The sequence below is a fragment of the Lipotes vexillifer genome, unplaced genomic scaffold, assembly GCF_000442215.2.
Source record: "Lipotes vexillifer unplaced genomic scaffold, Lipotes_vexillifer_v1.1 scaffold269, whole genome shotgun sequence".
Lineage (NCBI taxonomy): Eukaryota > Metazoa > Chordata > Mammalia > Artiodactyla > Lipotidae > Lipotes > Lipotes vexillifer.
The window spans coordinates 1,397,618-1,412,878 of record NW_006799885.1 but is presented as its reverse complement, the minus strand read 5'-3'; positions in this window follow the sequence as shown (position 1 = coordinate 1,412,878).

The following is a 15,261-nucleotide window of genomic DNA, read 5'->3' as shown; positions in this document are numbered from 1 at the left end:
TGGACAGAGTTCAAATTTCAAGGTGAGAAGAAGGAACTGGGTTGAGGGGAATAATGGAGGCAATGGGTATAGAATATACATTTGAGATTTTTATAAAGTAAGAAAGTAAGGTGGTAAAAGAAAGACCACTAGGATTGAAAAACAAACTGGGAGGGAAAAGACTGCTTGCATTTTTAAGAGGGGATTACTTGAAGTCAGATTTGAAAATTTGTCTCACCAACTCTGTATTGTCTCTTATGCGACATGCCAAGGCATATTTTGTGGGGAAATGTTAACCTGGCATCAATCATCAATGTGTAGAAATGCTCCTTCTGATTACTTATCGTGCATATGTCAATCATACATTCAGATGAGTCAATATTTTAAATTATTCAGCTTGTACCATCTTTCAGGGGAATATTAATGATACCTTCTATTAATGTATCACCTTTTTTGAGGTACTTTCACATCCATCATCTGATTGGAGCATCATACTTGTTAAATTACTGATATTGATAAATACATAAATTATTTACAACTTATAAGGAAGAGGTGATATCTTAAAGATCCTATCTTAAAGATGCCAGGTGAAAATTTAGACATTTTCAGTTATCAGAAAGTTCAGTTACCAATTCTGGGAACTGAAAGAAGGAAATGGCATTGAAAGCACCTTCTCCCACTTGATAGTGTGGAACTACAGGATCAATAGGGATATTTATGGGGGAATTTTAAAGTAGTTTCTGCTGCCATATGCAACATATTTCCCATCCCTCCTCTGTGTTCTCTACAGAAGGTTCAGAAAAACAAGACTTATTTTTCCAATGTTTTTATTTTTATTTATTTTTATTTTTTCATCCAGTTTTATTGAGATATAATCGACATAGGGCACTGTATGTTTCAGGTGTACAGCATAATGATTTGACTTACATAACGAAATGATTACCACAATAAGTTTAGTGAACATCCATCATCTCATATAGGTACAAAATTAAAGAAAGGAAAAAAATTTTTTCTTGTGGTGAGAACTCAAGATTTAATCTCTTAAAAACTTTCATATATAACATAGAGCAGCATTAATTATATTAATCATGTTGTACTCTACATTCCTAGTACTTATTTATCTTATAACTGGAAGTGTGTACCTTTTGACCACATTTGTCACTGTACATAAATGGTTCCAGTGTTTTTATATCAAGGGATTCTTTAGAAGAATAATGTTCACACTTTAGTGTGAATGAAAATCATTTGTGTAGTGAGTTAAAATGCAGATTCCACTTCAGTAGAAGCAGGGTGGGATGGGAAACTGAAAGGTGTGCTGAGCTCTGAATCCAGGTGGGCGTGGGTTGAGGGTTGGAGGGGAAAATAAGGACAGAGCCGATGTCTGGATTCCACTTATTTCCTCTTTGATTTCTTCAGTGATCCATTGGTTGTTTAGTAGCATATTGTTTAGCATCCATGTATTTGAGTTTTTTGCAGTTCTTTCTTTTGTGTTGATTTCTAGTCTCATAGAGTTGTGGTTGGAAAAGACACTTGATGTTATTTTAATTTTCTTAAATTTACCAAAGCTTGTTTTGTGGCCTAGCATATGATCTATCCTGGAGGATGTTCCAGGTGCACTTGAAAAGAATGTGTATTTTTCTGCTTTCAGGTGGAATGCTCTATAAATATCAATTAAGTCCATCTGCTCTAATGTGTCATTTAAGGCCAGTGTTTCCTTATTGGTTTTCAGTCTGGATGATCTGTCCATTGATGTAAGTGGGGTGTCAAAGTCCCCTACTATTTATTGTGTTACTGTCAATTTCTCCTTTTATGGCTGTTAATATTTGCCTTATACATTGAGGTGCTCCTATGTTGGGTGCATATATATTTATTTTAGGAACCTGAGGCTTTGAGAAATGAAATGCCCTTTGGTCACTTACAGCTGCTAACAGAATGTGGCCCTGGGACATGAACCTTAGTCTTCAGGGCATCAGTCCCACCCTGTCTCTATAACTGTACCCTGAGTGGTGGTGTACCCATGTGGCTAAGAGTGTGGAGTTTTGGAACCAGGTTCCCTGGGTCAAAATCTTAGATCTTCTACTTATTAGCTGTATTATCTTGGGCAAAATCATTCATCTCTGCATGCTTCAGTTTCCTCATTGGAAAATGGGTATAATTTGTCATAGGATTAAATGAGTTACTATTGGGAAAGGCTGTAGTAAGCACCAGGAAACCATTTGTAAGATAATTAGGAAACTCCTCCCATATGGCCTATGATGTAGAGGACAGTACTTTGTTTATTTATTAGTTTGCCCTGAGTGTATACTGCCCTTCAGCCTCCTTCCAGCCTGCATCCTTGCCCATGGTGTACACATGTCCACTGTCCCCACAGTGCTGACTTCACCAAATCTTCTCTTTCCACTCTGTGGGCTCCACGAGAGGACAGAGTAGCCCAGTTACATGCAGGTAGTAGCTCCCTTCAATGCAAAGCCAGCAACCTGAGGAAGAGGCATTTGATCTCTTTCTTTCTGTTGTATTGCCCTTGCTTTCATCCATGGAGATATCCAGGTTATAGTTTTTAAATCTGGTAGGAAATGATTGAAATTATTACCCAGGTACAGGAGAAAGTTGGGTTTTGTTTATTTGTTTGGCTTTTGTCCTTTGAGCCTTCTGATATTCTATTCTAATTGGCCAGGAGATTTGTAGCAGACTTAACAAATCTGTAGTGATTTGCAAAATAATTCCCTCTTTTTTTTTTTTTTGCGGTATGTGGGCCTCTCACTGTTGTGGCCTCTCCCATTGTGGAGCACAGGCTCCGGACGAGCAGGCCCAGCGGCCATGGCTCACGGGCCCAGCCGCTCCACGGCATGTGGGATCTTCCCAGACCGGGGCTCGAACCCGTATCCCCTGCATCGGCAGGCGGACTCTCAACCACTGCGCCACCAGGGAAGCCCCCCTCTTTTTTTTTTTCAATATTTTCAGAGGAAAAAGTGTTCTTACTTGCCGAACGTGGATAGCGCCCCCCCCCGCCCCCTTTTTTCTGTCCTATTTGTTAAGGCAAAACAGATAAGCATTTAAAAAACAGAACTTTTCTCTCTGGTAGTATCCAGCAATTCTCAATTGCCTTGTTATGGTTGGATGATGTTTTCCTTTGATAGCCTATGACATCACACTAGACATGTGTGTTGCCAGCAGCTGTTAGCCATTGGGTGGGGCAGGAAGTCCTCCCAGCAGCTGAGTGTTGTCTCTTGTCTCTTCCTTGCGTCACAAAGGTAGCACTAATGAGAATGTTTTACATAGACTTTTTCTGTTGAAAGCCATGACCACCCAGGCAAGCCATGGCTCAGTCAGTGAGTCACTCAGTGACTCACTCACTGTAAAGGGCAGTAGGGCAAGCTTCCTTTACGCACTGCTGGAAGTTCAAATCAGTGCACTGGTTCTGTAGAGAAATATGGCAATATTTATGTATACATATTACAAATCCATGCATAGTACTTAGTACAAAGTATGTGTTAAAAACCCTTAAAAATGTGCACTGATTTGGAAGTTACATTTCTAGGAATTTTTTTATGTCTAAGGAAATACTTAAGTGTGCCAAGGTATGTAAACGAGGATGTTTATAAGAACATTGTAGTTGCAAAAAAAGTTGTAAACAACCCAACTATTCATGAACAGGGGATTGATGAGTAATTTATGATGGACTAACATATGGACTGTCAGGCAACTATTTAAAACCATGGTATGGAATGTAATTATTCTATGTATTATATATGTGAATATATTTATTATATGTTGCTATGGGGGAAAGGACTATAGTTTGATACATTAAAAACTGTGTATATTTACTTCCATATGGATTTTTATTTGCTTAGAAAAAGAAAATATAAACGACAAAGTATTACAAACCATTATGTCAGATTGTGGGGTTATGGATCATTTTAATTTTCTTATTTTAATTAGTTAATTTTGTAAAATGTTCACACTAATAACATGTTACTTGTGTAATAAAAATGATCATAAGGGATGGTTTGTGTATGACAAAGAAAGTGTTACAAACTGTTCTACCATGTATCTCTATTGAAATGTTTATACATTTTAACATGTGTTAATTACATTTCACTGTGTCAAATGGAGAAGAGAGAAGAATGGCTTCTTTCAAAGCTGAAATCCCCTCACAGAGCTGAAATCCCTTTAGGTCTGTTATCTTGTTGATTTTGACAGAAATACAGCTCCATAAAATTAGACTTCTGTTGAGTTAGCTTGTGGACCCTGTGTTATTATACACTTAAATCTATGCTACAAAATCCGGAAGGACTGACAGTCTTCGATGCGTTCCCGTACAGATACAGAAGCCAAAACAAATAAAAAAACAAAGCAAAACCATATATATACTTGATCTATATTTTCCTTGGAAAATATTCTAAAGAAACATCATTAGTGCCCAAGATTCCACGACATTGGGTTTGCTCCTTTGTGCTCTATGCCATTTAAATGTTTGTACCTCCTTATCTGCAACTTTGTGGCCATATTCTGAATAATCTTTTGGATGCCAAGGGTCTTTACTGAATGCTTTCTCAGGTTGGGTTTTAATGTTGTTTCTATAATAAGGAATAACATATGTCATTGTGTTAAGTTAGGCAACCAGATTTTAAGTCTGTTTCTGTAATTGATGGCTGTGTGATCTGGCATTATGATGAATGATGATGAAGATGATGATGATGATGATGATGATGATGATGTAATAGATGTTGTAATCATAGTAGTAGTAGTAAATGCTAGGTAGTAGTAGTAGTAATGGTAGATATTAGTAGTAACTACTAACGGTAAATCTAGTAGCAATTCTATCTATGGATCCCTTACTATAAGTAAGGAACTCTACTAAATACTTTACATCCATTGTCTTATTCCATCCTGAAATCTCCCTTATAAGTAGATATTATTATTCTCATTTCACAGATGAGGGAATTGAGATTCAGAGAGATTAAGTAATCTACACAAATGACACAATTAATCGGTGGCAGAGATAGGTATCAAACCCAGGTTGTATGTCTCTAACCCTGAATTCTTTCTCATATACACACTATCTTCCCAGATCTCTTATAATCTCTGGGTCTTTAGTTTACCATTAATAAAATGAGTAGGTTAGGTTAACTAAATAGTTGCTATGGTTTCCTGTAACTTTAACATTCTTGCAGTCTATATGCATTAGAGTAGAGAGTTTAGGTCATTAAATGGATAAAGCCAAATTGCCTGGGTTTGTATCCTGCCTTTACACCTTGCTAGTTTTGTTATCTTGCCTAGTTACCTACTTCTCTGTGCTTCTGCTTCCTCGTCTGTAAAATGAAGCCTGCAATAACTGCTTCATAAGATAGCTGTGAGGACAGAAAGAGATAATATGTGGTGCATTGCCTGACATGGAGGAGGCGCTTTATAAGTGAATTCTGATATTTACATATTTTCTCAAATTACATGAAAGAAAATCTAATTTCCTTTCCTTTTTGATCTAATTCTTTCACATCCCGAATCTTTGATTCAGCACAACTCCAAACAATTTCAAGTTCTGGGGTTTCCAATTCACCTAGTATGTCAGGAACTTTTCCAATTTAAGTCCTGAAAGTCCCATCCCAGGAACCCCTCAGTCCTGGAAAACGGGGACAGTGGTCACCATACTTTTAACTCTCTAGCCTGACTCTATAGGTCCCAGCTTGTATGGCTCATCTGTCTCTTTGTTCATCTTTACAATTTCTAGTAGCCTTTGTCTCTCACATCCTGGAGGAATGTGGGAAAACTTGGGAAGTCCACTCATTCATAAATGTCTTTCCTGTTTCACATCCTCATGTGTTTTTGAGGTCCTTACGTCAAAGCACCGTAGAACTTGTTACCTGAAAGTTCCCTTATAAAATGTCTTAGCCTATTTTGAGGCATGGCTGGACAAGGTCCAGGTGACTGTAATAGCATGGGGAAGGAGAAAAAACTCAACCCATGCATTAGAGGTATGGTGCTTCTGGGGCCCAAAGCCAGGTATAAAGAAAAGATGGTCCAGATTATGGTATCTGAAGCCTCTGGTGATGGGCAACAGGTGGTAGTCTCGATCTGGGGGAAGCAGCAAAAACACCAGGCACTGACAGTTCTCATAGGTGAGCGTCAGATGGTAAAGGACAACACAGGGGTGGTGATTCTCAGTTTCATGCAGGGCAGGCAGGCCAGTCATCAAAGAGGCAGACTTCAGCCAAGAACATTTCAGGGACAGACTTCCAACCAGGGGTCCACAGAACTGATCTTCTGAAGGGGACCAGAGTTTTAAGTAGGTTGTAGGCAGGGAGTCAAGGATGAATAGGACAGAATCCCAATTACTTGAATTAAGACATAAGATGGAGACTATATCTTAATGAAAAGGTGACACCCACTGATCAGACTTGGGACAGTAAGTCACAGTGAGAATATCAACAAGGGTGACTTCATGCTGAGTCCCAGAATCTTAACTTTGTCCCCTCGATTGTAATTCCTGCCTGACATTGGGATTAGCACCAAAGTAGTGGTTCTCATTCTTTACTGTGATTAGGAATCACCTGGAGTCTTTATAAAAATCAAGATTCTGTGGCTCTATTCTTAAAGATTCTGATCCATTAGCTTTGTGGTTGGTCCGAGGACTACGCGTTGTTTATATGGCCACACCCCACCGCGTATTTGGCTAGGGTTGGCCCATTTGAGGGTCAATGCACTAGAAGATCCAGGGATGCAAACTGCAGAGGCAGGAACTGAGGATAGCCTGGCAGCCCCTCCCGTTTGTCCATTAGACCCTGAGGTCCAGAGCCAGGACCAGATCCCAAGGCTCCTGGTATTGATTCAGCTGCTCTCTTGATTATGTGTGGGATTCAATGTCATGTGTAAACAATATCTTTTGTTTCCTACATGTTGTCTTAAATACCTGCTAAGGCAATATGCCTCTTTATGGGGGGGGGGGCGGCATTTTCTGTCTCCGTGAATCTTGAGATTTTGATTCATTCCTAATAAGGAAGTTTCCTCATAACTCTGACTTTGGGGCACACACACAAAATGACATGAATATATCTTTCAACAAATTTTTCTTTACAACCAGCTGGCAAGCTTCCAATCCTCTGACAGCCTAAACTTAAGCCAGATCCTCCCTAGAAATATGGGCTGGACTCTTTGTAAGCTCGGTTTGTGACAGAGGGTGGTTGATCCCGCTGAACCAAAGTCAGGACAACTTGGCAAATGCATGTAGTGCCCCTTTTTGCTTTTAGACATTCTATATGTGGGCTCTGAATGCACAGGTAATCTATTTGAAACTTGGAGATCAAGGAATAAAGAGGGCCAAGTGTAGTTTTAAGGAGTGGCTTTAAGAAATCCTGGGTGTTGTACAGATTAAAGTTAAGAACAGTTCCAATTTCTGCTAGCTAAGTCTGACACATGTGTTCTTAATTTGGTTATAAAACTGAGCAATGACTGAAGTTTGAAAGGTAGGAAGGAATGCAGTGCTATAGATGATGAAGGTGCCAGATTCTCATCATTAAGAATTTAATTTTTAATGATGAAAAGCCAACATGATTAAACTGAGTACACGGTTAGCTTGTACCTTGTGAGAGACACAGAGGAAAACATAGTTCCTGAGACCTCCCAGCCTTTCTAGAATGCAAAGAATTTTGGAGCGATACAGTTAAGATTCCTAAGCTAAGTATTCCCAGTGAGAGTAAATATTATTCAAGATGTGTAGCTTTGAAAACAACCTATAGGTTCTAAAATTGTCATATGGTTTCAACATAGGTTGAAAAACAGATAAGCAATTTTATTAAAATCTACTTTATTATTAATAGCTTCCAAAACCCACATCTTCACATCTGCTAAGCACATAATAGGAGTAAAATGTGTTAATCTTTTAATGGGCTTAGGACATATTTTCCACTTTTCTGTTACTCTTTCTTTCTCATTCAGTGGATAATTTTCAGAAAGGAGCATTGCTTTGGAATAGGCTGTAAAGTCAGTTGAGACTCAAGCCTTGGGAAAGCCATAGTCAGTAGTTCAGCTCCCTTTAAAGATAAAGAAAGCTACAAACAGCTTCATCTCTTAGATACATACTGAGATATATGTATACACACACACACACATTTTATAGCCTAGGAAATCAAAGGTCTCTTACTGATCAAAAACGATCTCTAGCTCTTTTCTGGAAGAATACAGCTGTATATATAAATAAATAAGCAATTATGCTTTAATGGCTATTCAATCTGATTAGAGGGGGTTATAAGTATTTCCTATAGAAGAACCTCTTTGTTAGAGAGCAATCAGAAAATCCTGTATTTAATTCTATTCCTCAATTTGATCCATGCTGTTCAACTAAAAAACACATTTATGGAACCTGTCCTGGGCAAAGCATGGAGTAGCTGCTAAGGATACAAGATACAAGAGGCTTTTGCCTTTAATGGGCACAGAATCTAACAGGGAAAATGGACACACAAAGAGCTAAAAGTAAGTCCTCTGTTTGCAATGTTAATAAAATGCCATATTCATGCGATGTTCATTGATGCTCATTTTGCTGGGAATTCACTAAAGAATGAGTAAAATTTCAGTAGATGGATTATTGATCCAGCAGATAAAAGCGTGGTGTCCAGGCAAATATAGATAGCTACAGGTATGATACACAGGGCAGTGGTGATAAAAAATCAACTTGGTCCTTTTGGTAGGAGGGAGAGTTTTACACATCAGGGTGTCCTGAGTGTGGGGTTAAGTCAGCTCTGTTAATTCAAGAAAGGAAAGACAACTCTTGGGCACCACAGGTGCAGGGTAGGAGATAGAGTCTTATGGAGTCCTACTACAGCTCTGACTCTACCAGCATCCTTTAGTATTCTTTAACTGAATTCAACTCACCAAACTTTAATGAGCGCTTACCCTATGCTGGGCTCAGGACTCAGGGTACAAGTAATCCACAAGCAAGTAAGGGAGGCAAACATGTAAAGAAATAAATGTTATTCTGTAAAGAAGGTACTAAATAGAGTCGAGGGCAAAGTTCATATTTTAGGATATGGGGAATCCCACTCCTGGGCATATATCCAGAGGAAAACATGGTCCAAAAGGATACATGCACCTCAGTGTTCATTGCAGTACTGTTTACAATAGCCAAGACATGGAAGCAACCTAAATGTCCATTGACAGATGAATGGATAAAGATGTGGTACATATATAGAGTGGAATATTACTCAGCCATTAAAAAGAATGAAATAAGGCCATTGGCAGCAACAAGGATGGACCTAGAGATTGTCATACTGAGTGAAGTAAGTCAGACAGAAAAAGAGAAAGATCATATGATATCACTTATATTCTGAAGCTAAAAAGAAATGATATCAATACGAATGAACTTATTTACAAAACAGAAATAGACTCACAGACTTAAAGAATGAACTTATGGTTACCGGGGGAAGGGTGGGGGGAAGGGATAGTTAGGGAGTGTGGGACTGATATGTACACACTGCTATATATAAAATGGATAACCAATGAGGACCTACTGTATAGCACAGGGAACTCTGCTCAATGTTATATGACAGCCTGGATGGGAGGGGAATTTGGGGGGAGAATGGATACATGTATATGTATGGCTGAGCCGCTTTGCTGTGCACCTGAAACCATCACAACTTTGTTAATTGGCTATACTCCAATATAAAATAAAAAATAAAAAAAAAAAAAAAAGAAAAGAACTCCAAATCCTGGTGACTTAATACAAAGAAAATATATTTCTTGCTTATGTAAAATCCCATGCTGATGACCCTGAATGGGCAGCTCTCCTGGCTGTCTTTTCTCCAAGCAATGACTCAGAGACTAGGCCTGCTTCTACCTTGTATCTCCACCATCTTGTACTTTTAAGGTCAACCTGGGGTCACCCAGCTGGTAGGTGGAGGGAGGAATTCATGGAAGATACTCAGGTTTCTTCCTGGAAATGATACATGTCACTCACGTCCACATTCCATTGGCTAGAACCAGTTACATGGCTCCACCTTGATGCAAGGTAGCTGGAAAATTGGCAGCTACTTCTAAGAAAATCAATGTAATCTTCACAAGGAAGTGGAGAAGAAATCTTTGGTGGCCTCTAGCAGCCTCTGCAACAGTGCAGTGGGGGCCAAAAGGGAGCTCTCTCTACAGAGACAGTGATGTGTGTGATAAGTCTTGATGGAAAAAAGTTTGGCTGTCAGATGAGGGGATGTAGGGAGAGTAAAGGATTCAAAGCAGCTATAAGGATGGAAATATGAAACATCACAGTAGTGGCAGGAAAGTGCTTTACTGCGTTAAGACTGGGGCCTCTAGGACTTCCCTGGTAGTCCAGTGGTTAAGACTCCGAGCTCCCAATGCAAGGGCACAGGTTTGATTCCTGGTTGGGGAAGATCCCGCATGCCATGTCTGGCATGTGGCGTGGCCAAAAAAAAAAAAAAAAAAAAAAAGACTGGAGCATATAGATAAAGGATAGAAGTGATGGGAGATGGGAAAGGAGAGTTTTGTAGTTATCCTCTCATGAGGAGACTTTGCAATCTCTGGATAGGAGCTTGGAGCTATTAAGACTATGTAATTAAACCTGGAAATTTGAAATTTGGCTTCACATTAAATTGATTCAGGAAGTTTTTTCTTAATGCTCAGTTTCAGGCCCCCTAACTCACTTAGATCAAAAATCAGAAGAAATCTGTAATTTAAAAGCTGCATGGAGGAATAGAATGTGTCACCTAGATTGAGAATAACTGAATAAAGTTATTGTTAAAATACAAACAAATATTTGATAGACTTTACTCCAGTGGCTATGGAGAGAAGAAACACATAAATACTTAAAATGAGTTAAAAAAAAAAAAACCCCATTCTAGAACAGGTAACACAATCAACAGTTGACATTGTCTGGAAATATAATTTTAATCATCATCAAGAACAATTATGAAATGTCTATTTCAGGTAAGGCAGTTTAAGAGAACAAATTTTCAGCTCAAAACCATCCAAAGTCTTGTAATTTTCTGTTAAATGAGAGACGTTGTCTAATGTAATAGAAGGGCAAGGGAATGTGGACTCAGACTTTGATTTGAATTCCTATTTACCATTTTCTAACTAAATTATATTCTACAAAAGTTACTGAACGCCTAAGAAAGTTATCTAACTTTTCTGAGACTTTTTCATTATTTGAAAAATAAGATAATCATTTGTGCCGATGTTGCTGGTTGCCTCCTTAATATTCATTTCTCATCTCCTTATTTTGTTAGGTGGTAACATGCCCAGCTAAAAGGCTTGATTTCCCAGGCTCCCTTGAAGTGAGCTGTGGCCAAGTAACACGTTTCTGATGAGTGAGAAGTGAGCAAAGGAGAGAGCAGCAGACCTTGAGGTCAGAGGACCAGGGAGGGTAGACAGATCCTGTGGGGGCTTTGAGTCTGTTTTAAAGCTTTGGATTTTACTCTGAAGGAAATGGAATCCAAGAAGTGTCCTGAGAGACAGACAATTACTCTGGATGCTGTGTTGAGAGCAGACTATAAAAGGACAAGGATAGGGAAGGGAAGAGCTGGCAGGAAATGGTTGAGGTAATTTAAGTGAAAGATGATGATGGCTTAGACTAGGATGTGAGCTATGGAGATGATATAAGTTGTCAGATTCTGGATATATGTTGAAAAGAGAGCCCACAGGATTTAAAGATGGAATGGATTTGGGGGGTGTGCTGTACGTGTGATTAAGACAATGCAGAAAGAATCCAAGTTTGTTTGGCTTGAATAACCGTAAAGATAGGAATGCCTGTGATTGAAATGAAGAGGCTACAGATGAAGTGTGTTTAAGGGGAATGATCAGGAGTTGAGTTCTGTACATATTGAATTTGATACGTCTATTCGAAATTCAAGAGGACATGTGAAGTTGGCAGTTTTGTGTGTAAGTCTGGAGTTAAGACAGAATCTGTGCTGGAAATATACATTGAAGGATTCCAAGATATGTTTAAAATCATGAGATTGCATTAAATCACCAGAGTCAATGTAAATAAGGAGAGATGTGTGTGCCATGGATCAATAATACATCAAGGAAAAGAGAGAAAAAGAGAAAGGAGACTGAGAAGGAGGGTCCAGTGAAACAGAAGGAAAGGCAAAACTGTTGCTCTGGAAGCCAAGAGATACAGAGAAATGATGGGTCAAATGCTGCTGATCAGTCACCGAGTAAGATGGGGGCTGGGAATTCACCATTGGATTTAGCACTGTGGTGGTCATGGGTGTTCTCAGGAGATAGTGTCTGCTAGATGTGCCTGGGAGGAAACATCAATAAAGATGACTCTTTCAGGAAGTGTTTTCCGGACGCGCAGGCTCAGCGGCCATGGCTCACGGGCCCAGCCGCTCCACGGCAGGTGGGAACTTCCCAGACCGGGGCACTGAACCCGTGTCCCCTGCATCGGCAGGCGGACTCTCAACCACTGCGCCACCGGGGAAGCGCAGGAAGTTTTAAAGCAAAGACGTAAGGTAGTTGCTAGTGTGAAAGTGGAACGAGGGGCAAGAGAAAGTTGAGGTGGGTGCGTTAAGATTTGAGAAGTAACATCCTGAGAATATGCTGTTGGGAATAATCCAGAGAGAGAGCAAAGAAATCAATGATGTTGGAAAGAGGAGAAATTGCCAAAGTGATAACTTTAAATGGGGTAGTGGGATCCAATCTAAGGCACATTTAGGGAAGCATGGTGCCAAATACAGTGTAAGGCACCAGGGAGGATATGAAAGAAACAGAATAGTCTGTTGCCTCAAAGTACTTAGAGTCTCTCTAGGGAAACCATTGTGAACCTGATGGCCCCTTAGAGCTTGCCCGACCCAATCATCTTTTTTTCACGTGTCATAAAGATTCTCTGAGATTTTAAGATTTAAAATTCTTAAAGTCACAGCCAGATGGACACACCATTGTCCTCCTTCATTATCTCTATCAGACAGAGAATTCCACACCAGGTATGCATTCCCCAATCAGATTTACCAAACCAGAAGACTCCCATAACCCTATATTTTATGATCAGCTCATGACTGCTTCATCATAGTCTTTCAAACTTTCAACACACACTGTCTGACTCCCTCTCTAATTCCAGGTCTCTTGCTAGGTGCTGGGTTTGGAGAAATGAGAGAACTGAACTCCCTGTACTTAAGCAGATGATGAGCACCTGATATAAAGCAGTGGTGTTGACTGCAGGGTGGAGGGAGGGGCATATGAGACAGAGACTAAGAAAGTCGAATCAGCAAAATTTAGTGATTGATTGGAAATGGAAGATAAGTAAGATTGAGGAGTTTACATTTATTGAGTGTTCTAAATACTAATCTCAATTTCTATAATGTATAGATTGATAACCATGTATTACTATTCATTTCATTTGACATTTTTAAAGTTAGTTTTATTTGTATTTTCCTAGAAGTTAATCAGTTTTATATACATTTCTCATCTTTGTACTGCAAAGTTTTACGTAACACTCTATTTACACTTTAAATCTTTTGTGAATCTTTATATTTGCATTCTAAGATTTTACACCTGTGCTTTTCTAAAAATTTACATATATTTAACAATAACTTACCTTGTGATATTCATCAGTTATACTGTTTTCAGTTTTCAGTTGCAGAAAAATGTGCATAATTCTGAATGTAATTCTCTGCTGAGTTAGATTTTCTCCCATTTCCTGGCTCCATGGTCTTCTCAAAACAAGAACACCTAAAACAGCAGCATCAATAACAGTATAACTATAAACACAAGTACTAGGGTCTTCCTGTCCCTGTGCTCAATTCTAACACTTGTGGGTATTACATTTCCTTTAGTGCAATATGTCACTGATGATATACAACTCTTGCTTTCTTCCCAGTGTTTTCTGAGAGTAATAGCTCCTACTACGATATGAATGAGAAAGTACAAAGCAGGGAGAAGGCCTGCTATGAAAACTTTTCCACAGTGATAGAAGAACAGTTTTCTTTTTTTTTTTTGTTTGGCATAAACCTTCGGTTCTGAAACAAGATGCAAGGGGAGAGAGAGAGAGAGAGAGAGAGAGAGAGAGAGAGAGAGAGGGAGAGGGAGAGAGAGAGAGGATATTCTTACTGACTTTCACGTGGGCAAGGCATAGGTGGGTCACTGATTGTATTTTTAATAGTTTTATTGGTCTCCTAGTTGGTAGCAAATCACCTCAGATTCTGATATAGGATACTAGAAGTTTTCCTTTCTTTTTCTATTTTTGTAAATATAGTCATTTATTATGTTTATAAATATTTGTATATTAAAATATTTATATATAATATATAATACAGATAACATAATATATTAGATATATATATCAAATGGGTATGTGTAAATAATGGTACCATAGCATGGCGTCCATTTTAAAAACATGTAATAGAAGACTATTTAATTAATATGGGAAAACACACAATATCTTGTGGAGTGAACCACTCAAATTACACACAATATTTATCAAATGATCACACTTTTAAAAAGGTGTGATCATTATTATTGCTCTCTACATAGTATAATAATATAATATATAATATAATAATATATATATCATTATATAAAATATATATTATATTATGTAACAATTATATAGCGATATATTATTATATAGAATATATATTATATAACAATTACAATATATAAAATATATAATAAAACAATGTATTATATATTATTAATAAAATATATATTATAATTATAAAATAATTATAATATATATATATAATCCCTGTGGTTTTCTTAGGATAAATGTCCTCAGTGGCATTTCTGGGGAAAAGAATATCAGCAGTAGGATGCACTGGCTCTAGGTTGCAGACTGCCCGTTAGAACGGTGGTACCAGTTTAAACTCTCACCAGCACTACACTTAGGCTCAGTGGGTATTGCCATTTGTCATTGTCTTTTGTATTAATTTGCCAGTGCTGCCATAATAAGAAACCACAAACTGGATAGCCGAAACAACCAAAATTAATTTTCTCACAATTCTGGATTAGAAATCTGAGATCCAGGTGTCAGCAGGTTTCTTCCCTTGCACCAACTGTATGTGTAAAATAAGAGCGTGGGGAGACAGATTGCTATTTCTAAGAACGTAAGGATACCAGGGTTGCTGGGGTGATGTGAAGGAGGAGGGAGTGAGGTCAGGGCACTTCAACGAGTGAGACTAATCTAGTTGTACGTGTCTTTCAATGCCTTGGTATGTGAATGACTGATCGTACTAGTTGGCTGATGATAAAATCATGAGCTGTAAACTTATTCCTAAAAACTCCGTAGAGTAGACATTGCCTCATTGTCATTGGTTTTTAAGGTTGAGGAAAAGAAATCTCAGGTGA